This window comes from Scyliorhinus torazame, chromosome 10 (genome assembly GCF_047496885.1).
Source record: "Scyliorhinus torazame isolate Kashiwa2021f chromosome 10, sScyTor2.1, whole genome shotgun sequence".
Taxonomy (NCBI): Eukaryota; Metazoa; Chordata; class Chondrichthyes; order Carcharhiniformes; family Scyliorhinidae; genus Scyliorhinus; species Scyliorhinus torazame.
This window is the reverse complement of record NC_092716.1, coordinates 103,378,914-103,400,228: the sequence shown is the minus strand read 5'-3', so window position 1 is coordinate 103,400,228 and position 21,315 is coordinate 103,378,914.

Below are 21,315 nucleotides of genomic sequence, written 5' to 3'. Positions count from 1 at the left end.
ACTATTCTCGCAGTATGACTGTAAGAACATATCGAGGTCAGACAAGTGAGAATATGTTCCTTCAAATTCAAAAATGATTTTTTTTTCCCTTTGTTAAAGTTCCTCCAACTCCCCTGAAAATGGTTCAGATTGAAAAGAATTCAGGGACTTCTCTGAAGTTCGAGTGTAAAACGGCTGCTTTTTTCCCGGAGGATTTCAGAATCTCCTGGCAAAGGGATGGTGTGGAAATTCTGACCGGAATAGAAACTGTGAAAAACGAGACAGCGGAGGGTCTTTTTGCGGTTTCCAGCTCTTTGGAAGATGCAAGGCCTGTCCTGAATGGAGTAGTTTATATCTGTCTGGTATCTCATATCTCTCTTAAGGTGCCCGCCAGTGTCAGCTACACCGTTATTGAAGGCAAGATTGGAAACATTTACAGCAGTGAGCGCGGGAAAGGCTGCAACCTGTAGTTATTTATTAGACATGTATCGGAACTGCTCTTCAAACTCGATACGAAGTCTTACAACACCCTAGCTTTCGGAGCGCTGCTCCTTCCTCAGGTGAACTCGATATACAGGGAGAATGTGGCGTGTAGTTGGCCAAGACGGGTGGCAGCAGGGGGAGGGAGAAAATCTCCCTGAAAAGATCTTCTGATGTGGGAACCGTTCAAAAGCTGAAAGCTCAATTCTCGTCAGGTTATTGCCAAATGAAATGAATTTACACACAAAAGTGATGGGTTTTAGCATAGTTACTTTTATATCCTGAATATCTAAATTGAATCTATCGAATGTTATTATGTTAACCTGCTTTCTCTTCACAGTGCCTTCAGGCAGCTAGCTGAACCCTAAACTCCAGGGGCGGGATTCTCCTTTGGCCGAGGCCAAAATCAGGAATGCGTTTGGCGGAGAATTGGTTCGCAGCGGGCGCCGATTTGACGCCAAATTGCAATTCGACAGTGGCGCCGAGGCGTTCCAGAAGGCCCATATTAGGGGCCTGACCCGATATACTTGAGGGCCTCCAAAGGGGCGAATTCTGGACTGTGCAGTTCACTTATGTTTTTAAAAGGCGCGAATGGGGTGGCATGTGGCGCAGTGGTTAACACTGGGACTGCGGCGATGAGGACCCGAATCCCGGCCCTGGGTCACTGTCTTGCACATTCTCCCCATGTCTGTGCAGGTTAGGTGGATTTTCCACGCGAAATTGCCCCTTAATTGGAAAAAATAATAATTGGGTACTCTAAATTTATTTTTAAAAAGTCATGAAACCAGCCTAGTGGCTGCTGAGGGAAAGCGAGGAGGTCGGACATGGAGAGGCGCGATGTTGGGCTGCCACGCCGGACAGCGGTGATGCTGGCTGGAGTGTGAGGGCCCTGCCAGGGCGGGGGGAGGGGGTAATGGGCCATGTGGCCGGGGTGATCCCCACAGGACTGGGGTGGTGAACAAATATTTGTTTTAAAATATTTTTATTCAGTGTTTATATAAACAGTAAATACAAACAAAAACAAGAGCAAGAACAAACAGGAACATCATAATAAATAACTAGCTAATCAACACCCCAACCGCCCTGCGCTACACCACCTCCCATCCTGTCTTCCCCGTTTTAACCCCTTTATCCCACCCCCCCTCTTCCCACCTCCCACTGCTGACACCTCAATCCCCCTTAAAGAAGTTGATGAATGGCTTACACCTCCGGCAAACCCATCGAACAACCTGCTCAAGCCAAACTTGATTGTCTCCAATTTTAGGAATTCTGCCAGGTCACTCACCCACACCCCAAGTTTCGGTGGCTCTGGATCCCTCCACCGAAGCAAAATCCGTTTCTAGGCTATCAGGGAGGCAAAGGCCAGGACATCGGCCTCTCTCATCCTCTGGACTCCTGGGTCATCCGACACTCTGATGGACTCAGGACCACCTTCACCCTCAACAGCAGGCCAACTTAGACTGGGTATTGTGTAATGAGAAGGGAATCATTGCCAATCTGGCTGTGCGAGACCCCTTGGGGATGAGCGACCATTACATGATAGAATTTTTTATCAAGATGGAGAGTGAAGTAGTTGATTCGGAGACTAGGGTGCTGAATCTTAATAAACGGAACTATGAAGATATGAGGCGTGAGTTGGATTTGATGGATTGATGAGAGTTACTTAAAGGGATGACAGTGGATAGACAATGGCAAACATTCAAGGAACGCATGGGGGAACTACAGCAACTGTTCATTCCTGTCTGGCAGAAAAGCAAAGGGAGTAAGAGGGCCAATCCATGGCTTACAAAGGAAATTAGAAATAGTATCCGATCCAAGGAAGAAGCTTACAGATTGGCCAAGAAAAATAATAGGTCTGAGGATTGGGAGGAGTTTAGAATTCAGCAAAGAAGGACAAAGGGATTGATTAAGAAGGGGAAAGTACAGTATGAAAGGAAGCTTGCAGGGAACATAAAGACTGACACCAAGAGTATTTATAGATATGTGAAGAGAAAGAGATTGGTAAAGAGAAATGTAGGCCCCCTACAGACAGAAACAGGGGAATGCATAATAAGGGACAAAGAAATGGTTGAGTAATTGAATACATACTTTGGCTCTGTCTTCACAAAAGAGGTCACAAATCTGATACCAGAAATGTTGGAGGATGAAAGGCTTAGTGAGAGGGAAGAACTGAGGGAGATCAACATTTGTAGAGAATTGGTGCTGGGAAAATTGATGGGATTGAAGGTGGATAAGTCCCCAGGGCCTGAGAATCTGCATCCCAGAGTGCTTAAGGAGATGGCTCTGGAAATAGTGGATGCATTGGTGGTCATCTTCCGGGATTCTATAGACTCTGGAACTGTTGCTGCAGATTAGAGGGTAGCTCATGTCACTCCAATATTCAAAAAGGGAGGTAGAGAGAAAGCAGAGAATTATAGACCAGTAAGCCTAACATCGGTAGTGTGGAAAATGCTTGAATCCATTATCAAGGACTTTATAACGGAACATTTAGAAAACAGTGGCAGGATCAGTCAGAGTCAGCATAGAGTTATGAAGGGAAAATCATGCTTGACAAATCTGTTGGAATTCTTTGAAGATGTAACCAGTGCATTTGACAAGGGGAGCCAGTCAATGAGGTATATTTGGACTTTCAGAAGGAGTTTGACAAAGTCCCGCGTGAGAGATTATTGTGCAAAATTAAAGCGCATGGGATTGGGGGAAATGTATTGAGGTGGATAGAAAACTAGTTGGAACTTGAGGGAGTGCAGTGAAGGTTTACCAGACTGGTTCCAGGGATGGCGGGACTGTCATATGAGGAGAGATTGACTAGGTTGGGATTGTTCTTGCTGGAGTACTGAAGAATGAGGGGGGATCTCATAGAGACTTATAAAAGTTTAATAGGACTAGATAGGGTAGATGCAGGGAAGATGTTACCATGATGGGTGAGTCCAGAACCAGGGGTCACAGTCTGAGGATTCAGGGTAAACCATTTGGGTCAGATGTAAGGAGATATTTCTTTACCCAAAGAGTGGTGAGCCTGTGGAATTCATCACTACAGGAAGTAGTTGAGTTTAAAACTTTGAATATATTCAAGAGGCGGCTGGATATAGCACTTGGGGAGAATGGGATCAAAGGCTATGGGGAGAAAGCAGGATTAGACTATTGAGTTGGAGGATCAGCCATGATCGTGATGAATAGTGGAGCAAGCTTGAAGGGCCAAAAGGCCTCCTCCTGCACCTATCTTCTATGTATCTATGTAACACCTCGGACATTACGTCCGCGAATGCCTGCCAGAACCCCTTCAGTTCCGGACATGCCCAAAACATGTGAACATTATTCGCAGGCCTCCCTGCGCACCGCCCACACCTGTCCTCCAGCCCTTCAAAGAACCTGCTCATCCTAGCCACCGTCATGTGCACCTTATGAACTACCTTGAACTGGATAAGGCTGAGCCTCACACATGACGAGGACGCATTCAACCTCCTCAGAGCCCTCTCCTACATCCCGGCCTCCATTTCACCCCCCAGTTCCTCCTCCCATTTCCATTTAACTTCTCCGACCGGGGCTCCCTCCCAGTCCATTAGCACTTTATAAATCTCGGACACCTTACCCTCATCCACTCCTTCCCTCGATAGCACCTTGTCCTGTAATCCCAAGGGTGGCAAACCCGGAATGGACAGCACCTGCTTCCTCACAAAGTCCCAGACCTGTAAGTATCTAAACCCATTCCCGCTGGGCAGCTCATATTCCTCCTCCAGGTCCTTGAAGGTCGCAAAGCTGCCCCCACAAACAGGTCCCCAAACTGCTTGATCCCTGCCTGTTCATAGAATTTACAGTACAGAAGGAGGCCATTCAGCCCATCGGGTCTGCACCGGCTCCTGGAAAGAGCACCCTACCCAGGCCCACATCTCCACCATATCCCCATAACCCAGTAACCCCACCCAACACTAAGGGCAATTTTGGACACTAAGGGCAATTTAGCATGACCAATCCATCTAACCTGCACATCTTTGGACAGTGGGAGGAAACCGGAGCACCTGGAGGAAACCCACGCGCACACGGGGAGAACGTGCAGACTCTGCACAGACAGTGACCCAAGCTGGGAATCGAACCTGGGACCCTGGAGCTGTGAAGCAATTGTGCTAACTACTATGCTACCATGCTGTTCCCACGACCCGAAACCTTGCATCAACGTCCTGCACCCCCCCACCCCCGCCAGTACCCAACGAGGCACCTTCCAACCTCAGATGCTGCCGCTACTGCCCCTTTACGCTCAGGGCCACCACCACCACTGGGCTCATGGAGTGCCTGACCAGCAAGAATGGCAGAGGCGCCATAAACAGTGCTCCTAAATCCATCCCCCGACAGAGGCCACCCCCATCTGCCCCACGCCAATCCCTCTCCCACTACCCACTTCCTACCCATAACTATATTAGTTGCCCAATAATGGTTGATTTCTTAATGTGTTCATTTTGGAATAAGCACAACTTATCGCTGCTGTGACTTGGATTCGAACCGAGGTTGCTGCGGCCACAACGCAGAGTAGTAACCACTATACGATCATGACACCACATAATAACTGCAGCTGACCAATGATAATTCATTATATTTGGCAAGGCCAGCCAACACCCCACCCCCACAACCCCGCCCTTGCTCCAACAACAGCTTCTTAACCGTGTGGTTTTCCCTGCCCACACAAACCCCCAAATCACCACGTTGACCTTCTTAAAAAATGATTTGAGGACGAAGATCGGGGGGCTCTGAAAGACAAATAAAATCCTGGGAGCACTGTCATATTCACTGTCTGCACCTGCCCCACAAGCGAAAATGCAACACATCCTACCTCTTAAAATCTCCCTTCATCTGCTCCATCAACCGAGGCAGATTCAGCTTCTGCAGCTGTGCCTATCCCTGCACCACCTAGATGCCCAAGTACCTGAGGCTTGCCCCCACCACCCTTGAATGGCAGCTCTCCCAACCTCCCTTCCTGCCCCCTGGCCTCGGTCAGGAACACGTCACTCTTCTGCATATTTAGCTTGTATCCGGAAAACTGGCCAAACGCCTCCAGGATACTCAGGACTCCCCCCCATAAACCCCAATGGGTCCAAAATGTACAGCAACAGATCGTCCGCATACAGCAAGACCCTATGGTGAACCCATTCCCCCCCCACACACAATCCCTCTCCCACTCCTCGATGCTCTAAGCGCCATTGCCAGTGACCCTATTGCCAAAGCAAAATGCAACGGGGAGAGTGGGCACCCCTGCCTTGTCCCACAGTGTAAGTATCCCAAGCTCACCAGATTCATCTGCACATTCGTTGTACAACAGCCGGACCCAATCCACAACCCCCTGCCTGAACCCAAACTGTCCTCACACTTCCCACAGATACTCCCACTGCACCCCATTGAAAGCCTCGCTGCGTCCATTGCCACTGCCACTTCCATGTCCTGTCCATCCGGGCGCATCATTATCGCGTTTAATAATCTCCTAACATTCGGCGACAATTGCATCCCCACTACAAACCCCGTCTGATTTTCCCTTAACACCCCCGGGACACAGTCCTCGATACGCCTTCGCCAGCAACTTAACATCCACATTTAAAAATGATATCGGGTGGTATGACCCACATGGCTCTGGATATTTATCTTTCTTCAATATTAGGGATATGGATGGCTGCGATAGTGTAGTGGGGAGTTCCCCCTTTTCCCTCGCCTCATTACCAGCAGAGGCCCCAGGTCCCCCAAACCTCTTATAAAATTCCACAGGGAACCTATCCGGGCCTGGGGCCTTCTTGGCCTGTATTGCCCGCATGCTCTCCATCATCTCCACCAGCCCAATGGGGGCCCCCAACCCCTCTACCTGTTCCTCCTCCACCTTGGGGAACTCCAACCCATTCAGGAACCGTCGCATTCCCTCCCTCCACTCCCGAGTCGATGACCCTGCTTACAGCGTCTTGTCCACCCTGAAAAAAATCAATCTGAGAATACACCTGGTACATATGGCAGAAGTACGAGAACTTCTTCGCCCTCGGCCTCCCTAACCTCCATGGGTTCCCCCTCCACCCCCCCCCCCCCCCCAACCCCCACCCCTACCACCCTAATGAGCTCGTTGAACTCCTTTGCTGATCTCGGGCTCGACCGCTCTAAACCTGGCTCAATTACCGTGTTAAAGTACCCCCCATGATCAACAGGTGCAAGTGCAGGTCCGGGATCTTCCCAACACCCGCCTCATAAACTCCACATTGTCCCAGTTTGGGGCATAAATATTAACCAAAATTACCGGCATCACCTCCAGCTTCTCACTTACCATCACAAACCTCCCCCTGAATCTGCCACAATGTTCGCAACCTCAGACGCCACTCGCTTCTTTACGCGCACCGCCCCCCTCGTTGTCATGTCCAAACCTGAGTGAAAGACCTGTCCTATCCAGCCTTTCCTTAACCTTATCTGATCCCTAACCTACAGATGTGTTTCTTGCATAAAAAGCCATATCTGCCTTCAAGCTCCTCAAGTGCGCGAACACATGCAACCAGCTCTCTCACATTCCATGTGACCAGCCTGGTCAGGAGGCACCCTGACCCCCACCCCTGCCGATCAACCATATCCTTTCTTGGTCCAGCCCCGGCCCATGTCACGCGGCCCTGCAGACCCACCCTCGGATGCCCGCCATCAACACTCCTTTTTCTGCTGCACCACAGCAGCCACACTTTTGTCAGCAACCCCCCATCCCTCGTCCCTCTCCCCTGAACAAAGCAACAACCCCATTCCCCTCTACTGCACTAACCAACGGGCCACCCGCCACTTGTGTTCCCGTTAGCTAGCCCGTCAAGCTAGCCTGGCACCCCCCGCCCAAGGCTAGTAAGCCTCCTACCACCCCAACTGATACCCCTCCCCCCAGCGCACATACCTCCATGGAGCAAACAACAATGAACAAGAAAAAAGTGCACTCAACCTCGGCGCTCCCCGAGCATCCAGCCATCTGGCCCAACGAAACAGTTCTAAGGAGAAAGCTCTCCAACAACCAACAAATGAAAAGACAAAAAAAAACATCTCCGCACACTCCTCCAATGTTCAGTGTCCTCCTTCTCCTGCCAGTCCACTGTTTCTCAAAAATTCGATCGCTTCCTCTGGTGCCCCAAAATAGTGTTCTCGGCTGTTAAAAGTCACCCAGAGGCGAGCAGGGTACAGCATCCCAAACTTCACCCCCTTATTAAAGAGGGCAGCCTTCACTCGATTGAACCCGGCTCTCCTCTTCACCAGGTCCGCGCCCAGGTCCTGGTACACCCAAAGCTCACTCCCTCCCAGGTGAACCTTCTCACCTGCTTCACCCATCTCAATACCTTTTCCTTATCCAGAAATCGGTGGAGATGCAGCACCATCTCCTTCGGCGGCTCGTTCGACTGTGGCTTCATCAACGCCCTGTGTGCTCGGTCAACCTCCAGGAGCCGGTCAAAGGCCCCCTACCCCATCAACCTCTCCAGCATCTTTGCTACATATGTGCCAGCATCCACTCCCTCGATGACTTCAGGCATCCCCATGATTCTTGAATTCTGTCTCCTGGAGTGGTTCTCCAGGTCCTCCACCTTCTCCTTTAACCGCTTCTGAGTCTCCCGCATCACACCTATTTCGGCCGCCAATGAGGCAAGCTGCTCCTCGTGCTCCCCCACCACCTCCTCCACTTTCCGAATACCCTGGCCCTGGGACTCCAGCCTCTGTTCCACGCGGTCAATTTCTGCTTTTAGTGGCTCCACCGCCTTGGCTAGGTCCTGCTGTGCTTCCCTCCTCTGTCGGCTGAACCTCTCATTTAAGAAGTCCACTAGCTGCTCTGTTGACCATTGGGCAAGCAAGGCAGACCTTTTACCCTCCACCATCTCGACATGTGGCACACGAAGATTCTCTTGCTCCAATTGCTCCCTTCTTCTCGACCCACTTCTGGCACTTGGATCCATACACCAGCCACAACAGTGCAGTTTAACTTTCGTCAGTCACCCCTTCACCTTTTTTCAGCAAAACATCCACCCTACAAATGGGGAAAACATCCAAAAAATCCACCTCGTGCAGGAGCTGTGAAATGTGTGACCACTCACTCCATGGCCACCATTGGAAGTCGCAAGACATGTAGCCCGGTGGACCTGGTTGGCCACGGGGGCATACACGTCGGCCTTTCACCCCCTGCAGACAATGGATATTGGAATACAACCAGCAATGGTGGCCTTCTTGCTCGTCGCCACAGCCCTGGCAGATGACCTGCGGCTGTACAAGCTGGCGCTTCTCGAGGAGGAAGAGGTTGGAGTAGCGGGTACAGCAGCGGCGTCTGCCCCAGAGGAATAGGAAACAGGCGTCCAGGATGGCGAGGCGGTCACCCAATAGGCTGAGGAGGAGGAGGTGCTAAGGAAGCACCATGTTAGGCCTCTTGTATACTGGTAGCGCTTGCCATTCAAGGACGTGCCGGACCGGGCATGCTATCGAAGACTCCGGCTGAGCAGGGGGACAATGTAACATATTTGTCAAATCATGGCATACCTTAGACCGCAGGAGAATGGGGGAAGACACCCACTCCCGGTGGTCGTCAAAGTGACGGTCGCCCTGCACCTCTACGCAACGGGGTTCTTCCAGGCAGCAAGTAGGGATCTCACAGAGTTCAGTTGCATCCACACCATCATGGAGACCCTATATTAACAGATGTTTATAAATATTTACAGATACGTGCCCTAGCCCCGATCACTAAATTGTGCCATGCAACCATGCCAACTTAACTGGTGTCAAACTTTCTGACCTTACGCGCCCTAATACTACATTCAGTTGGATCCCCAGATGGTATATCAGGAGTGGAGGCGGCCTGCTGTGCTTCCCACCCTGCAACATGGGTCCCCGTTGGCAGCAGTATTTTAGGATGACTCAGTCTGGACAGACCCGGCTGCTGCTTAGATTTTTCAGGTGGCGATGTGCCGCCCTGTTCTGGCCGCTGCCCACCAGATGCACCAAGGACAGGAGGGGGTAGTCCGTGGTGTTCCAGCACCGCCCTGCGGGAGACACCGGCATGGGCCCCATCACCTCCTTCTCCCTGGGGTGCCCGATGGTCCCCGGGCTACTCCATGGGTCAAGGGTGTGAAAAGAGCTAACCCCTGAGGCTCCCCCGCCACCTGGCACCTGGAGATCCCCTCTGGTTTCGACCAGGGTCTGCATCCTCGTGACCATGGAGCACAGGGAGTGGACAATCGCCAACTGGGACTGTACCACATCATAATGTGACTGTGCCACCACCTTCTGGGTCTATATCACATCAGCCAGTTACTGCGCCATCTCCCTCTGCATCTGTGCTACATCAGCCAGTGCCTGGGCAATGTCGCCGACATTCTCTGCCATGGCCCGCTGTGACTGGGCCACGCTCAGAAGCACCGCTACAATTTCCAGGTGGCTCTGGCATATGGCTGCCTGTGATCGGCAACCCTGTCCTGGGCCACTGCCAGTGCCTGCACAGAATGCTCAAGGCCTTTGACATACTGATCCATAGCCAAAACCCTCGCCCTCAATGCCTCCATTGCAGACGGCACCCGTGCAGTGTTGGCCTGGGTGGCACGCATGGCTGACACCACCTCCTGCTCCTGCACACAGATGGACTCCTCAGCTGCACCAACAGGTACTGGATGTGCACTGACAACCTCTCATGTAGTCCCTGGCTCTGTGACTGCATCTCCACTGTAGATGGCACTGTCCGTTCCAGAAGCCGGAAACGCATCTGAACAGCAGCTAGACCCTGGGGCCGGCCCGCCTTCCGACCTTCCACCCGCTGATGTCCGGATCAGCTATGTGATACGCAACAGAGAGTGTCCCAGGACCTCTTCACTAAAGTGTCCAACCGAGGTGAGTGTCCCTGGGATGGTGGACGGTGTTGGAGACAGCTGTGAAGGGAAATCTGTGTCAACATCAGATTAGAGTTCCAGGATGTCTCTGGTCTCGCATCGAGGGCACCCGTCCGGGCTGCTCTCCTCATAGCTGCTTGGCTTACGGGGGGGGGCTCAGGGGGGGGGGCTCGGGCTGTGGCACTGGTTGGGGGACACAAGATGGACCTGCCCCATGTTGCTAATTGTGTTTCTCTTTATTTGGCTCTGAATATGGCGGCCAATATGGTTGCCTTCCTTAATTCTAATTACGTTTTGCTCTAGAGTCGCCAGGTATCTCTTGATACCACCACAAGGTTCAAACCAAATACTGATCAAAGACTCGATACATCAGTTAGTTAGTTCAAAGTCAAATGCTTATTTATTTACACACACAGTTAAATATAATCATGTACAAATACTACAGACTAAACTATCACTACTGCTAAAGCCTATACGTAGCTTCGGGTGCCCACTCAGTCAGAGGAACAATGGCCGTTGTTCGGTTCTGAGGCTGCTGGGGTCAAAGTGGTGAAGGGGAACAGCTAAGGTTGTCTGTCTGGTAGCGTGCGTTGACCTTGAACGTACTTGTTCTGGTGCAGCTGTTGGGCAGGTCTCTCCTCGGTGAGAGCCGGAGCCAAGATAACGATTCTCTCTTGGGGGATCCTTCTTATACCCAAAAGGGGCTTTGCGTACTTTTGGGCGGGCCTTGAACTTGGCCCCAATTAATTGGGCCATTTCTCAATCGTTCCTATCGACTTCCTCCAATAAAGGGGTTGGTGCCCTGATGGCTGGGCGTGTCCGAGGTGGCCGTTGGCCTGCTTTGTTCTGGTCTTCTCTGGCGCCGGGGTGCCTGCCTTAGTATCGGTTACTCAAATGTTACTCTTTTGTCCCCGGAGATGGGCCATTAGTATGCTAATGGGTTTGCAGTTTTGGTCTTGTCTGGGAGCTACGGCTCCAATCAACAGACAAACCCTGAACCTGCTTGTTTTCTCAGTATTGTCCATTTTCCCTGCAATCTTTGCAAAGTGTCCATTTTTTAATCGGGAAGTGGCCATTCCAGGTGGCTACACCCATCACCAGCAGGTCCTGCAAGACACAAGACAAGACCCATGATTAGACTGCGGGCTGGGGGAAGTGGCGGTGGTGTGGAGGTGAGGCTGGTGTGTGGGTGAGTGTGGTGGGGGTTGAGGGGGTGGTGGTGAGTGCTCTGTTGGGGGGGGGGTTTACATGCATGTCACGGGGAACCGCACCTCAGTGGGGTTTTACTTTCTTGCACGCAACTGACCTCCACCCCGGCGACTTCCCAATCTTTGAGCCCGCAGACCTCTTCCAGCGCCCGTTGCTCAGTCATGGTCAGGGGCCGCAGATCCGGCCATCCCCCACTAGTCTTCACTAGCTCCCAGTCGTTTAAAAAAATATAAATTTAGTGTACCCAATTCATTTTTTCCAATTAAGGCGCAATTTAGTGTGGCCAATCCACCTAGCCTGCACATCTTTGCGTTGTGGGGGTGAAACCCATGCAAACACGGGGAGAATGTGCAAACTCCACACGGACAGTGACCCAGAGCCGGGGTCGAACCTGGGACCTTGGTTTCGTGAGGCGGCAGGGCTAACCCACTGCGCCACGTTGCTGCCCCGCTCCCGGTGGTTATGGGCAGCCTTCTCCTGGGGGGGGGGGGGGGGGGGAGGGAGGGAGGGGGAGGGTGGTGAAACAGAAAACAACATTGTTAAGACAGTCTGACGCATGCAGCCCTGGGGACCGGTAGCTGGTGCCTTGAGTGGCCAGGGCACTCCAGCCCTGGCAGCTGGTATGGGTGCTGGCATGTGGTGCAGGTGGGGGTTCGGCCGTCCTCCATGTGATGCAGAGGTGGGATCAGCATCCTTAAATCGTGGAGCCGCTCTCATTATGTTGACTGGGATGGTGTGTGGGGGGAGTGAAGTGTGTACATGTGGCTGCAGTTTGTCAGCCTCCTGTGTGTCAATCTTGGACCTGGCGAATCCAGCACCGTTTTTCATTGGAATTGATTGTGTTCCACGTGGTGTGGGTGCTAGCTCTTTGACAGTCACTGGATTTGTCCAGGTGCGGCACCAGTTCTGCTGTCGTGGAAGTCCATGGTTCCTGCCCGTCGTCAACACTTAGTCTCAGGGACAGAGAATCATCCCCCAGACGACCCGCCAAAGTATCTCCGCCTCTCTAACTCTCCCCTTTTCGATGCTCCCTGAACTCGACCTCCAGCTGTGAGAATATCGCCTTGTGTGGCTTGATTGTGTTTGATAATGCTGCATTTTGCAATGCGAGGTGTTCTTGTTCCCAACTAAGAGCTGCAATACGTGTTCATTGGTCAAGCTGATTGGCAGTGTTGAAGAATGGAAGACTTTGCCACTCTTTGCATTTGGCATGCATCTGTCTGGTCTAGCATGGTACGGTGAAATCTGTAGGTCCCTTGTCCTCTCAACAAACAGTGCTCAACTTCAGAGAGAAGCTTCCTGCATCTTTATAGATTAGTTTCCTCCATGAATTGCATGACAGGCTTGCAGCTGATGTAGTTTGCTGCGTTACAATCTTTGCATAGCTCCTGCCGTAGAACCACAGAATCCCTCGTGTAGAAGGAGGCTATTCAGCCCATCGAGTTTGCACCGACCCTCTGAAAGAACATCCTACCTCAGCCCAAACCCCACCCTATACCTGTGACCGCACCTCACCTGCACATCCCTGGACACTAAAGGGCAATTTTATCTTGGCCAGTCCACCTTACCTGCACATCTTTGCCAATAGAAATAAAAGCGTTGGCCACTACGAAGAGTAAATGGACGCAATAACAGGAAAGACACCGTTGCACTTCACCTTCCCGTGCCTGACTCTGTATTAATATCATGGTGTTTTATAGTTTCTTATTTCAATCATATGTGGATCCTATAGCAAATTGCATTATTAATGTGATGTCGTTTGATAAACGTTATAATTATTGTACAGCTACTGCTAACAGAAATAAGCGGTCGAGCTCCACTGACGTTTAGGGTGATTATCCTGAGAGACACATTTGCAACCCGCCCTGTGTATGATCCTTGCTATGTCCCACAGTTTCTGATTTCAATCATTTGCTGATCCTGTAGATCCTGGTGTCAGACTTCCGCTCATTATTGTTTGTGCAGGTGGCATATTGGCTATTTTACTGTTGACAATTATTTTGACGACACTCAAATCAAAAGCTACAGCTGGTAAGACCTTTTATTTTGCAGCATATTTTTCTTTCCTGAGGCCCAGATAAACTGTTAAAACATAAAGGGCAGGTGAATAATGATTTGTTATAGAGAAATAAAAACATGTTGCTGCATCTTTAAAGAATAAAGTTGATACACATGAGCATTATGTGATTGAGAATTGAAAATGACAAAGTACAGAGGGTTTTGAAATGCAGATATTCCATCGTCCTAATCGAACTGTTCATTCGATTTATACACCTCCAATTTGCTACACTCGGAATCCTTAATGTTCCACTTTTTTTTTAAATAACAGGAAGGCTCCAGACCTTGAAGTGTAAATCATAGTGCCAGGGATCCCTGTTCAATTTCTGTGTTGGGTCACTGACTGTGCGGAGTCTGCACGTTCTTCCCGCGTCTGCGTGGGTCTCTCCGGGTGCTCCGGTTTCCTCCAAGTCCCTAAAAATGTGCTTGTTAGATGAATTGGACATTCTGAGTTATCCCTCAGTGTACCCAAACAGGCGCCGGAGTGTGGCGACTAGGGGATTTTAGCTTTATTTAAAAATAAATTTTGAGCACCCAATTCTTTTTTTATTCCAATTAAGGGGCAATTTAGCATGAACAATCACCTACCTGCACATCTTTGGGCTGTTGGGGTGAGACCCACCTAAACACGGGGTGAATGTGCAAAATCCACAGAGGCAGTGACCCGGGACTGGGATCGAACCCGGGATCTGGAGTATTTCCATTTTCAAGGCTCCTTTCCTTACACAGTAAAAAAAAATGTTCAGCATGGAAAACATGTTGTTGATTTTGCTTGTACATTCAGAAAGTTATTCAATCTCTTCTCTTTCCTTCAGGTGTCAAGAAAAATCCCGTAGGTGGTCAGAGTGAAGAGGCGGTAGGGCGACAATGTACTTTATGATTCGGGAGGAATAGCGATATATATTGCAATTGATTGAGAAGAGTTTTATTCAATTTCATAAAATCATGTTTATGCAGCCCCAGGACCCACCGGCCTGAAGTGTGCCAGTGGACACTGCGTGCTCTCTCTCCATGACCACACTGCCCTGAATGTAGCTGCAATAGAGGGGCAGGCCGGTCGGACGACTGCTCCAAACGCCCTCTGCCTGGAGGTAAACACCCCCAGCCCCCTCCCTCACCAGTGAAGTTTATGAGCTTGAAGCTAAAAATGCATCGATAAATTGAGGAGCTGCCTGTTGAAGAGGTCATTGCGCCTATACCACTTCCTTTTTTTCTATAAATTTAAAGTGCCCAGTTCTTTTTCTCCCCTAAATAAGGGTCAATTTAGAGTGGCCATTTCACCTACCCTGCACATCTTCGGGTTGTGGGAGTGAGACCCATGCAAACACGAGCAGAATGTGCAAACTCCGCAGGGACAGTGTGTGCCACTTATTTGAAATAACTATTCAATTAGCCCAATTTCCTACTCGTTACACATCACCCTTCATTTTAGTTTATTCAATGTCATCTCATTCTCGTTTTAAAAGTTTCCATTGTATTTGCTTCTGCCAGCTGGAAATGTATTGCAGACTATAACCCTTGTCTATCCCTGATGATCCTCAGTCTCTGCGTCTTGGATATCGAACCAACCATCATTGAAAACACTGTCCATATTTACTCCTGTCAAAATCTCTCCGAATATTTCCATTTATCATCCTCTGCTCTGAGGAGAACAACCGCAGATTTTCTATTCTCCCCAATGTAAGTCCCTCCCCCCAGTCCCATTCTAGTAAGTTACCTCTGCTACCGCACCCAAGTCTTACCTCCTTCTGTTCCAATCCAGTTGGTGTTAGGAATGTGAAGGTCCCAGAATGGAACCTTGATTCAAAAGAACATGGTCAGGATTCTCCGACCTGCTGCACTCATTTTGTGGTGTGGCACGCCCCCGCGGCAGTGGGATTCTCCGTCCTGGCAGCCGGTCAATGGGTTTCCCATTGTGGGCACCCCCACGCCATCGGGAAATCTGCAGGGGTGAGTGCGCTGCCCCCTCACCCACCCCCCATGCAGGTTTTTCGCACCCAGGCTGACAATGTTCCTCTCCCCGAGCCTGGACAAGCCATTCCACCCGCGGCCGGACTCGCATCCCTCCAGTGCCGTCCCAACCTCAGGATGTTCACAGCTTTCTCTTTTGAATTGCTATCCCACCGGAAACAGAGCAACCGGACACGCACACATTAAGCTCCCGCAATGTCCAGTGCGAAAGTTACCAGAACACCCGCTTTGAAACAATTTTGAAAAAGTTGTTTTGTTTTAAGAGCCCTTGATCAGGAACAGCTGTTCCCTCAGTTGAAAGGTCAGTCACAAGGGGACACAGGTTCAAGATGAGAGGCAGGGATGTGAGGCAAAACCATTTTACCCAGAGGTGCCAATCTGGAATGCACTGTCTAGGAGCGTGGTAGAGGCAGTTGTCTCATATCCTTTAAAAAGTGCCAGGATGAGCACTTGGCACATCATAACATTCAAGGCTATGGCCCAAATGCTGGCAAATGGAATTAGGTAGTCAGGTCAGGTGTTTTATGTGTCAGTGCAAACAGGATGGGGCGAAGGGCCTCTTTTGCACTTAGAACAAAAGAACTCGGAGTAGGAGTAAGCCACGTGGCCCCTCGAGCCTGCTCTGCCATTCAATAAGATCATGGCTGGTCTTTTTGTGGACTCAGCTCCACTTACGCACCTGCTCACCATAACCTTTAGTTCCATGCCTGTTCAAAAATCGTATCTGTCTTTGTCTTAAAAACATTCAATGAGAGTTGGCAAGGTGGCACAGTGGTTCGCGCTGCTGCCTACGGTGCAGAGGACCCAGGTTAGATTCCAGCTCTGGATCATTGTCTGCATGGAGTTTGCACATTCTCCCCGTATCTGTGTGGGTTTCATCCCCACAACCCAAAGATGTGCAGGTTAGGTGGATTGGCTAGGCTAAATTGCCCCTTAATCGGAAAGAAATAATTGGGTACTCTAAAAAAAAATGTATTTAATGAGGTAACCTCAACTTCTTCACTGGGCAGGAAATGCAACAGATTCTCAACCCTTTGGGTGAAAAAATTCCTCCTCAACTCAGTCCTAAATCTGCTCCCCCTTATTTTGAGGCTTTGCCCCCTAGTTCTATTTTCACACATCAATGGAAACAACCTCCTGCTTCTATCTTATCTATTCCCTTCATAATTTTATGTCTCTTTAAGATCCCCTTCATTCTTCTAAATTCCAATAAGTATAGTCCCAGTCAACTCAGTCTCTCCTAAAAGGCCAATCCTCTCAACTCCTGAATCAACCTCGTCAATCTCCACTGCACCCCCTCCAGTGCCAGTACATCCTTTCTCAAATAAGGAGACCAAAACTGTACACAGTACTTCAGGCATGGCCTCACCAGCACCCTATACAGCTGCAAGATAATCTCCCATGTTTTTTAACTCCATCCTTCGAGCAATGAAGGACAACATTCCATTTGCCTTCTTAATTACCTGCTGCATCTGCAAACCAACTTTTTGCGATTCATGCACGAAGACACCCAGGTCCCTCCACACAGCAGTATGCTGAAATTCTTTACCATTTAAATAATAATCCATTTTGCTATTATTCCTACCAAAATGGATGACCTCACATTTACCAACATTGTACTCCATCTGCCAGACCCTTGCCCACTCACTTAAACTATCTATATCCCTCTGCAGACTTTGTGTCCTCTACACACTTTGCTCTACCCTCATCTTAGTGTCATCTGTGAACTTTTGACACATTACACTTGGTCCCCAACTCCAAATCATCTTCATCAATTGTAAACAATTGCAAATCAAAACTGATCCCCGAGGCACACCACTAGCCACTGATCGTCAACCAGAAAAACTCATTCATCCCTATTCTTTGCTTTGTTAGTTAACCAATGCACTATCCATGCTAATACATTACCCATAACACCATGCACCTTTATCTTGTACAGCAGTCTTTTGTGCGGCACCTTGAATGCCTTCTGGAAATTCAGATAAGACCACATCCACCCACCGGTTACCCATTGTCCACCGCGCTGGCAATGTCCTCAAAGAATTCCAGTAAATTAGTTAAACATGACCTGCTTTTCATGAACCCGTCCTGCATCTGCCCAAAGGACAATTTCTATCCAGATGCCAGTTTGCCATTTTCTTTCAATTTTATACCCTCATGTATTTCCTTTGATTATCCCTTTTCCTACAGTCCTTCCTTTTCACTGGTATATACTTTTGCTGAGCACTGTGAAAAATCACTTTGAAAGCCCTCCACTGTTCAATTGTCCCACCATAAAGTCTTTGCTCCCAGTTTACCTTGGCCAACTCCTCCCTCATCACATTGTAGTCTCCTTTGTTTAAGCCCAAGATATGGGTATTGGATTTTACCTCCTCACCCTCCGAAATGTATTTTAAATTCAACCATATTGTGATTGCTCCTTTCAAGAGGATCCCTAACGCGATCATTAATTATTCCTGTCGCATTACACAGTACCAGATCTAGGATAGCTTGCTCCCTCGTAGGTTCCATTACATTCTGTTTGAGAAACTGTCACGGATACATTCTATGAACTCCTCCTCAAGGCTGCCTTGACAGACCTGGCTTGTCCAGTCGACATGTAGAGTAAAATCCCCCATGATTGCCGTACCATTTTTACATGCATGTTATTTTTTTATTGCCCGCCCCATCATAATGTTATTATTTGGTGGCCTATAGACTACACCTATCAGTGACCTTTTCTCCTATTTCCAATTTCCACCCAAATTGATGCAACCTTTTTCTCCATAGAATTTACATCATCCCTCACTATGCCCTGATGTCATCATTAAATATCAGTGCTCCACCAGCTAGACCAGCATTTATTGACCATCCCTAGTTGCCCTTGAGAAGGCAGTGGTGAACCACTGCATTCTTGAACCACTGCAGTCAATGTGTAGGTACACCCACTGTGCTATAAGGACAGTCAAGGAGGTCAACCCAGTGACAGTAAAGGAACAGCATATATTTTCAACTTGGGAGAACTTCCACACGGTGTACCTGGGTATCAGCTGTCCTTGTCCTTCTAGATGGTAACAGTTGTGTGTTTGGAAGGTTCTGCTGAAGGAGCCTTGGTGAGTTCCTGCAGTGTATCTTGTAGATTGCACACACTTCTGCCACTGTTTGTCAGTGGTAGAGGGAGTGAATGTTTGTGTAAGAGGTACCAATCAAATGGGCTGCTGGTCCTGGATGGTGCCCAGCATCTTCACTGTTGTTGGAGCTGCACACATCCAGGCACATATTCCCTTGTAGATAGTGGATGAAATCATTGAGTGTATTGTGACCTAATGTTATCCACTACTGTCTGCATATTTACTTTCTCAGGCTCAGTTCCAATTGATGACAGGTGGCTCTCTGCTTTCAGGTTTCAATGTTTTTTTTTCAGGTTAGAATGGGACCAAATGAATGTTGTTGCCAATGCTAGTCTAAACTTCATGACAACGGACCTTACAAATGGAAACACGAGAAAGAGCACACCATCTGTTCCCAGGTAGAACACAGGGATAGGGGCCAGTAATATCCAAACAATTCTCATACAAGATCCACATCGTGTTAACAGTGTTATTGCTGAAACTGGACAGGATAGTTTTGACTTCATGGAACAGAATAAAAAGACTCCTAAAGTCTCTCCCACTGACTTGCTTGGAAGTCGCAATCAAAGGCGATATCAAAAGGGTGGCGGCTTATTATCCTCGTTTCCTGGCCGGAGCTGGCTATGATGATTGTCCTAAATCACAAAATAAGAAACTCACTTAGCAAGAGTAGGAAGTATTTATATTAGAGAACAGCCTTCCCAACACCAGTCGAAACGAGCACCAGGAAAATGTAAGCCATTAGACAGAGGAGGGTCCGTTTGCACAAGCCTCATATGGTACCATATATTCCCAGGTACAGCTCAGATCGTTAATTGAAACACAGCAGAGTTTAGTACTATACTGAGCTTCAGAGAATGGGAAGGTCACAGGTCTAGTCAACCAACTGGTTGTGTCGGCTGAGCTCAGCCAAGGTTCAAATTTGCCTAGTGTCCCAGAGATTGGCAGTGGTAGGGAAGACAACTGGAAAAGGGAACCTTGAAGCCTTTCCCCATAGGCTAAGCAGATCACTTGGGCTGGCAGCGCCAAACAATTAGGGCTTAAGACTGTAGTTTGCAATATCAGCATTCGGAATACTGTTGTAGAAGTGCTGGGTTCCAATGACTGGTGACTAAGGACTCAGGACAACAGTTCATTAAATACACTGAGCAGCTGCGCGTGTCTGCTCCAGCGGGAACTCTCACGCTACCAACAAATAGAACCATAGAATTTCTGCAGTGCAGAAAGCCATTCGGCCCATCAAGTCTGCACCGACCCACTAAAAGGGCACTCTACCTCGGCTCACTCACCCACCCTGTCCCCATAACCACGCCTAACCTGCACCTATTTGGACATTAAGGGGGCAATTTATCATGGCCAATCTACCTCACTTGCACATCTTTGGACTGTGGGAGGAAACCCGAGCACCCGGAGGAAACCCACGCAGACATGGGGAGAATGTGCAAACGCCACAGTCACCCAAAGCCAAAATCGAACCAGTGTCCCAGGCGCTGTGAGGCAGTGTTAACCACTGTGCTGCCCACCCCTATAGTAACCCTTTAAACATTCACGTTATCACAGCATCCACGTAATCACCGGTATGAAATTCTTTGCCTGCTGTTTAATAAATTGCCAAAGATACCAAATTCAGAGGAATGGTTAACAAAGAATGAGAGGCAAATATAATCTAAAATGTGAGGTGATGGATGGCTGAAGGGTTAGGGATAAGTAACACCCAGTTACTGGCACAGTTCTAAAGATTGTGCAGGACAACTATGTGCATCAATGGCTGGACATATTACAGGAATGGTTAGCAAAAGGTGAAGAGTAAAAAGTTTTGCTTAGGCCACAGAGTTTTGCACCCAGTTCTGGCCACCACATAAGTGTTTGAGTCCAACAGAATGTGCAGAGGAGATGCAACAATGATTCCCAGCGTCAGGGGGGGGAGGAAGAGATTTTTTTTCGCTCCAATGCTAGATTGGAGAAGCTAGGGCAACAAAATGGCCCACAAGATTGAAGGGGAAGAAAGGGAAATTATGTGGCCACTTTCCTTCCAGGTTACTCCATCAGTGCAGGGGACGGAACTGCTCCAAGAAGAGCCTTTAGGCTTGATGGGCCTGGTGACTTTAAACTGAGAAAAAAAATTGATTACAGTCTTATGAACCCAGTTGCCCAAGTAATGCGTTGACGAGTTAACAGGTGGTGATAGTAAATATTACTTTCACAGACTAAACAAGGAAATGGAGATAACAAGTTGACTTACGCCACTCTGCAGCTCGCTGATTCCAAGAAAATATCGAACTCTAAACGACAAGACGAACATGTAGAGTATGCAGAAGTGAACGTGACAAAGAAAGACATGCCAAGAATCTGAAAACAACTCAAATATGAGAGCTATTTATAGGTGTAGGATCAGGTGCTCTGCCTGACGGCAGGTCTGACCCACAACACCATGATCCCCACCATAGATATGGCCAGGAGGCAGGTTCCAAATCCACTCCAGCTGGAATGGGGATTAAACCTCAGACTGTTGGCACCAATCCGATCTACACCATCTACTTTCCCCCCCACTTAAAAAAAAAGTTTAAAATGCCCAATTCTTTTTTTCCCCCAAGGAGCAATTTGGCGTGGCCAATTCACCAATCCTGCGCATCACTTTGGGTTGTGGGGGTGAGATCCACGGGGAG